This window comes from Lactuca virosa, chromosome 3 (assembly GCF_052849685.1).
Source record: "Lactuca virosa cultivar CGN04683 chromosome 3, Lactuca_virosa_CGN04683_v6, whole genome shotgun sequence".
Classification (NCBI taxonomy): Eukaryota; Viridiplantae; Streptophyta; class Magnoliopsida; order Asterales; family Asteraceae; genus Lactuca; species Lactuca virosa.
The window spans coordinates 156,886,398-156,894,680 of record NC_136428.1 but is presented as its reverse complement, the minus strand read 5'-3'; the positions used below and the strand labels follow the sequence as shown (position 1 = coordinate 156,894,680).

Below are 8,283 nucleotides of genomic sequence, written 5' to 3'. Positions count from 1 at the left end.
TTTATGTAATTTTGTTATACAAGAAATGCAAAATGGTGTAGACTGTAGACTCGAATTTCTGTTAATATTACCTTGCTTTTGCCATGATTATGTTTTGTTTTTGGCTGTTGCTGGTGCTGTGATTTATTTTGTTGTTGTTAAAATTACATTGCTTGTTATTCTCTTTGTAGATGCCTTGTTATGTGTATTAATAAAATCATAAGGGTAATATGGTCATTTTTTTATTATTCACCGCAGTCAGAAAAATAATCAAACAATATAAACTCAGTTAGGTGTAAACTCAGTCAGATGTAAATTAAATCAGAACTTCTAACTGAGTCTTCTCTAACTCGGTTAGCAACTATCCAAGGACCCCTAACTCTATTTACATATACCATCTTTCTCACCCTCTTTCAACAATGCGTCTCCAAGAACCCTATGTGTCCCTTTGATATCCACCCTCTTAACTTTTCCCCATCATCAACCAAACCTATAACAACACCAATACCTTAATCTCTCCCCCTTTGAACCATCCCCATCGACCATAATCACCCTCACCACCATCCAACATCACCCCCTCTGCCCCTGGCTTCACCATCTACCTTTCAACCATCACTCACCACCATATTTTTTACTTTCGTTGGAACTCCACCTACATGCTCTCTCTCTCTCTCTCTCTCTCTCTCTCTCTCTCTCTCTCTCTCTCTCTCTCTCTCTCTCTCTCTCATAGAGGAACACAAACGATCGAATCTTTGATTTTAAGATGATGGGTCAAAATGAGGCCAAGTTGATTACCCTCTTGGTATGTTTCACTTTCCCGATCAGTTTACCAAATATTCAACGCCTCTCTCTAAATTCACGATCAGTGATATATAGAATGAAAAGCACTGATTTATTGTCCCCTTCAGTGTGAATCACAAATCAGTCCAACGAACTCTCAACTCCTCATCTCCTTATACACGTCATAAAGCATATCGACTAGGCTTTTGACATGACATTATCATTTGAATTCCCTGCAATATTATCCCATATCGATTTTATAATTATGAGGAACGAAATCGATTACATAAGTAACTTTGAATCTAAGTTTTACAGGATTGCAATTCCACATATTCGACCCACAACGATTGCTGCTGCTGCTTTCAAGAACAGAGACAATGAAGGTAAAATCATGTTTGTATTTTTCGATTTTTTTTGCTTTTTGTTCTCTCGGTGTTATTCTTCTCACGTGTGTTTCTTCTTTCTTGATTTGCCATATTTGCATTTTGATTTCCCATTTTTTGAATCGCTTATGCTTTTTATTGATTGAATTGAAGTTTTTTGTTTGTTCGATCAATCCAGTGACGGTTATGGGTTCTCCAATATGTTTTCATAGAAGTCGCATACATGTCTCTATATTCTAGGTAATAGTAAGCTTCAACCTTTTCGATTATAAGGTTTATTTGTTTCATTTTCATGTTTAAGATTTGAAAACTTTGATATTTTGTTTTCTTCTCGGGATACATAAAAAATATGTTTTTACGGTTTTATTATTGGTTGATAGAGCATGAAACAGTTTTATTTTTGGTTGATAAATCATGAAACCCAGGTGTTCGATGAAATGTCTCAAAGAAAATCGATTGAAGATCCATTTTACCTGGTCAGGAAACTTTATAGCCGAATCACCTATGAATTGATCTTCCTCTCAAGTGTCCACCCGTTCTCTCCAGGTAAACACAAATAAAATGTTAAATAACAATGTTTTTTAGCTTCAATTTATGTTCTATGTTTATGAAGTTTATAGTTTTTCATAAAATGAATGGTAGCCTAAGCCTTCAAATGTTTCTAGTTAAATTGTATCTAGAGGTTAAAGTTAGCTAAATAGGAAGCCATAGTGAGAAGGTTTTTGTCCAAGGCTCCAATTTCATAATTCTTAGTTAATACATTTTCATTTTTCGCATGTAAAAATGGAGTTGCTGGATTAGTTTCCTGGTTAGCTTTTATGGCCACTATTGAGGGATTGGATTTTTCTTTCAGTGCTTGTGTCAAGATGTAGAATTAACAACATTCCTACTCAAGGTATAAAAACCACCACTAATTAAATATTACAGTTGTAGGTAGTTACTATTGGTATATTGAAATTGGACCAAGCATGAACTATGCTTATGGTCTTTTGGAATGGTGATCAAACGAGCATTAAGACATGTAATAAAATTGGTTTTTCTACGTATGATGTTATCACTATCGAAATTTCAACTTTGATCAGTTTCTCACTTAACTTTTCTAGAATAGGAAAGGTTTATTGGCATTTTACCTTTTAGTACGTATACACATTTGGAATACAAATACATGACTTTTGGTAGTTACCTAATGAGTTAGTTTATAAAACGTATAAATTCAAATGACGAAATTGCCCTTCTTAAGTTGGTGGCTGATTTTTGTTTGCTTTAAGTTTTACGTGTTGATGGAAGGACATTGATAGGTTACATGCACACAAGGAGTTTTCTTATGAGCTCTTAAGGTCAAGTGGTAAGTTCATTTTCAGCTACTTTGCACACAAGGATTTAATGATATTTTTAAGTAATTCTTAATTTTATTTATATTTATATATTTACATTCATTGTAAATATATATAATTGAATTTTCAATTTCTTACTTATTTTAAAAGATGACTAAATGCATGTATTAACAATGTACTTTATTTATCTGTGTATTATATGGCATCTACTCATATCTTTCTATTATATCATTGTAGTTTAGGAAGTACATTTCTATTTCATGTATTTAGCCCAAAGATATTGCAATATTTATCACATTTGTAACCTATCAAGCATATTTGTGGACATTTTTCTGTCAAAGAAATGCAAGTCTGCTGCTCCTTTTCAATGTGTGTATTTGTGTTTGGATTTGTGAATTGTCTCAAAAAATTGTATGCATTTGTTCTTCTGATTTCGTTCAACTTTCCTTATAAAGTTTTGTGTTTTGTTGCAATTTCATTTTGTAATAGTTCATAGAATGTGCTTCTGGAAATGGTGGATTGGTGTGTGTTTTGGATGTGTGGCAAAAACAAAGCTTCTATAACAAGTCTTGACCGCACCACTATGGCGGAGGTGGTGGCGAGACACAAAATGGGGTTTTTGAGAAGAAGGAGAAGACGAGAAAGTGACGACGCGAGGAGAGAGAAGATGCTCGAAGCCTAACCCTAGACTAAGTTTCCATCCAAGAACAACCATGGTGAATAGGTGAGTGGCTGTTGGGTGGCCATCTCTGTTGTTTGTTTTTGCTTTACTAGAAATGCAGAAATATGTGATATATAAGTAGGATGGTGGCTTTGAGGTCATAAAGGTAATTTCCAATAGTTTACTCACCTAGGCTTACCCTTTGGTAAGTGGAGTAAACCACGTTCTTTCACCTGTTCTTTATCTTAAAGTTGAATTTGCTATTTTTTGATGTAATTAGTGGAGGAAAAGACATTTCAAGACTTACAAACCTACATATTTTATTCTTTATTTGTTGAATATGTTTGTCATAACTAACCAATTTCAAACCTAAGTTTATATGCATATGTGAATTTGATTTTTGGGTCATCGATCTTATATATTATACATATTGCAATTAAAATGATATTATATCATAATATATATATATATATATATATATATATATATATATATATATATATATATGTATGTTGGTAATAACATATCATATCCATTAATATTTTAAAAGGTATTAAAGTTTATAGTAATAATTTCATGTTGGAAAATATATTGTATTGATATTATTGATTTTGTTTAAATTTAATCATATTGTATAACATAAATTAAAAATAAGTAACTTAGAATTTTACAAGCAGGCCTAAAAGAAAAAAAATTGATTTTTTTATGATGTTTGAATATGTTGTAAATTCAATAAATAATGTAGCACTTTCCGTTTTTAACTTAATCTTTCAATTTTTCCATTTGAACCGTATATTAAAAGATATAGAATACATTGTGTCTTGGTTTTAAATGTTGAGGTTGGCTCGAGTATAGTTTCTTTGAAATATTTGTTTCAAGTATATTTACAAGGGTCAATGACAAACAAGTTATCAATATTGATCTGAATGGACATGTTGTTATTAATGAGGTAAAATGGTTTCAGGATGCAAGATATCTCTCGCCCCCCGAGGCAATATGGAGGACTATTAGCTTTGCGTTTTCTCAAATCCACACTTTTGTGATGGCTATGCAGGTGCATCTCCCAATTCAACACATGGTTCAGTGATTATGATACAATGACTAGCATTGTTGACATGGAAGGAGATAAGAGATTAATGTTGATTGCTTTTTTTTTCTGAAAAATAAAGAAGATATCAGTGCGAAACTATATATGTACAAAGTTTTTCAAAAAAATTTACGTGAAATCCCAGCTCAAGTCGTTGGAATCCTCGAAAACAAGGATTGATTTGAGGTCGTTCGGTTTCTTTTAATGCCACCGAAGGGGAGCGATACTACATTTACATACTTTTATTGCAAATTAGTGACCTTACATGTTTTGAAGATTTCTACACTATCAACAACGTAAAACACTCAACTATTTGTGCAAAAAAATTAATTGTCTCTAGAAACTAATTTCTTAAAAAACTATTCCTACCCGTCGCTTGGCGCGGGTAAACATCTAGTGTGTGTGTGTGTATATATATATATATATATATATATATATATATATATATATATATATAAGGTGTAAGACCCATGTATTACATGGGTTCATTTAAAAATATATATATATGAAATTCTAAACATTTAAGAAATTTGAATTTATAAGAAAATTTAGAAAAATATTGAATTATTAAAATTAAAGTATTTTTCTCTTTTAAATTTAAACAATTAATTTAGATAAATAAACAAAAGAAACTAATGGGGTTTTAATTTAGAAATTTTGAAATTAGAAGGAAGTCAATTAATGAAATTGATATGCATTTAATATAACATTTATTGCAATTAATACATTTAATCTATTATTATATGAAATTTAATAAAAATGAAAACAACAACAAAATGTCATGTGGAAAAAATTTAATTGAAAATAACCACAAAATGACAAGTGGCAAAATCAATGAGAATATGAAATATGGCAAAAAGATTTTCATTTATTAGAGTATATATATATATATATACATATATATATATATATATATATATATATATATATATATATATATATATATATATATATATATATATAGTCCTTATTGATCATTTTACATCTATAAACATAATTGCCAAAAACTAAAAAATAATTTATCAACTTATTATGTTTTGATACCCGATAAGTTAATCCAAACTTTTAAACTCGATTTTTTTCGTTGGAAAAACGAATAAACACTTTTACAAATAAACATAAGTTACTAAACATAAGCAATCCCAAACACCACTTAAAACAATGTTTGTGGAATAACTAGAACACAGAAATATAGCAAAAAATCTCTACTTCATTAGTTTAAAAGAGAGAAAATAGCCGATAATTAAGAAGGGTAATTCTATACGTACCTTCAAATTGCTTTGTGTAGCCCATCATTGTGAATCGAATAGCGTGTGTACCCCCATGATTTGACCATTTATGTGAGTGTGGATGTACGTATAGTAGCACCCGTTAAGAAATGTACATCTCAACTTAGAGTATGATATAAAAGCTATATAGGAATACAAAATCAGTTTTACTTTTTTCCCCGTAATTTACATTTTTGGCCCATCGACTTATGTATGTATATCTATCAAATTCAAAGTCACAAATATCCACCTTGATCGGGATACGAAGTCTAACCGTATGTTTAATACAAAATTACATCTGCAAGTGAAAACGAAAACCGACTTACAACACTTGTGCCTAAAAGCTCGATAACCAATATGCATCTACACGAGTCATGCTTAAGCTATATACTCATAGACAGAATATTTATAAGTTCTTACAACTTCTCCTCAACCTATATTTAACACTTTGCCAAACATAATGTGTCGGTTACTCACAAAGACACATGGGTTTGTGACCAAACACCAACCCTTTCGAAGATACACACAACTATACAAACCTCATACAAACTCCCCGACGCTTTGGTTAATGCTTCAACCAACTATGCACTTACAAAATCGGTGGGTGTACACGATCCTTAATTCCATGGTATGATCCATAAACCCCTTAGGGTCACCAATGTCACCATGAATAAGTAACATTTGCCACATTACATAATTTCATGTATGTTAGTTTTTCGGGGTAATAAAGACACTTGGATATTCTGAGAATTGTGATTCCACTTTCGAATCAAAGTATTTGGGTGGTACTCCCTAATCTTTGATTAGATAAGACTCAGAAGAGATTCAGTTAAGAGAATGTAATGTATCAATTTCGTGAGTATCAAAAACTGACAAAAAAATTAGTTAAATATCTCTCTTGTCTGAAAACTGTCAAAACTGTCATAAAACAATTTTCTAATAGTCAAAAGCTATCATAAATTCGGGTTTTCTATATGGATTAATGCAAAACCAAAAACGGGTCAAATATTAATCCAACCAGGGGCTCTGCCCCTTGGACCCCGCCAGGGGCTGCCGCCCCTTGGACCCCGCTCCCACGGCGCTGCCCCCGGACACCGTTCGTTCAGGGGCTTTGCCCTTATATGACAGTCTACTTTTAATCTTGAATAAACTTAAACAAGTGTGCAATCCACACCTTCCTTACTTGTTTAATATTTATCAATATTGATTTTTAGTCAACAAGTCAACCCATTACACTTAAATACAATTAGTAAAACAAATCACCAACAATGTATAGTCGATCCTATCCATCCAACTATAACCCTTAGCCACAAGTAAATCCTTGAACTACACAACCTTCATACTCATTACAGTTCCATGACACCAATTAAAATTTGATCACATGTCCTCAACACGTCAAAATAAAACCCATAAAAAGGAAGCGATTGACGATGACCATTTGTTAAACATGAAGTTAACCATTATCGACTACCAAGATCCAAAGGCAACTAATTTCATATTTTAATAATTTGATTTTAAATATTTAATATCAAATTAAAATTCTTGAGTAAATTTCGCTTAATCCACCAAAAAAATCCCATTCTCAACTCCTCTACAATTTATGTCTTTTTTCTTTGACTTTTTTTTTTCAATCTTCCTATAATAGTAAATCAAGATATACAATTTAAGACTACTTTTTTTATATCCTATTAAAGTTGAATCAAAATTTAGGCCCTCAACAAATTTGGCCACGCGTAATCGGTCATGATGAACATGCTAAGGACATGGCATGCCTCAAACATCAATAACACCACTATCACGAATTCACGATGACACCACAACACTCCTATCAACAATGCTTCCATCGCTTCCACCACCACCTTTCAGGGCCAGCCCAAAAGTGGATGCAGAATTGGCTACGGGTTTGGGCCCAAAAAATGAAATAATATGTCAAAAATCTTAGGGGATATATATATATATATATATATATATATATATATATATATATATATATATATATATATATATATATATATATATATATATATATATATATCATTTTGTAGTTTATTAATATTATACCGATATAAATGAATTGTGCATGTATTTTCATATTAGTGTTTTATTTTACATCAAGGGCTTTTTGCTACGTTTTTGCCCCTAAGTTAAAAATATATTTAAACTTGTCATCTCACGGTTAAGTAATACATCTTAAAGAAACAATAACAACAACGCTAATTCAGACCCATATGCCATAAGGATCAGGTTATAAGAAGAAAGGTAATATACAAATGGGAAATTGATCCGTAAACAATATTTTTTTCTCTATACATAACAATTTATGCTTTATAGGGTTGTGTAGTACAAAATTTTTAAACACAAAATGTTGTGCATGAAAAAAAAAATTGTTATCGCCTTTCATAGACCACTTCCAATATAAGAAAAGGAGAAAAACATGAACCCGCATTTGATTGTCTTATGCATATGAATCTTTTTTACTCGTATGCAACTAAAAACTATGAAAATACAATAAAGTCTCCATTTATTCGGTAACGCATAATAATATATTTGAAAATACTTAACCAACTTTCAAAAACTATATGACACACAAATCATATTATAATATTAGTAAAAAGGCGAAATATCAATTAACAAAACGATAATGTTTTAAAAGAATCGAAAGTTGAATAAAGTATTTGTAATTTAACTCACCTTAAACTCTTAGATGATTAGTTACAAGTCATTATCATTCTTTTCTACAAGAATGTATGAAATCGAATTATTTGTAGCATGACGGTTTCATTTGCCTAAA

The 8,283-nt window shown here is 31.2% G+C and overlaps 1 long non-coding RNA gene across 2 annotated transcripts; it reads left to right on the top strand.

The window, feature by feature from the left end:
- Window positions 1-224: 224 nt before the first annotated feature.
- Window positions 225-3,420, top strand: LOC145162695 (uncharacterized). Of its 2 annotated transcripts, XR_013739258.1 has the most exons (4): window positions 225-1,142; window positions 1,321-1,382; window positions 1,568-2,487; window positions 2,966-3,420. It is a non-coding gene; the product is annotated as an uncharacterized LOC145162695 (long non-coding RNA). The 2 variants fall into 2 exon arrangements; XR_013739259.1 differs by lacking the exon at window positions 2,966-3,420 and having other exon boundaries at window positions 1,568-2,513.
- Window positions 3,421-8,283: the final 4,863 nt, after the last annotated feature.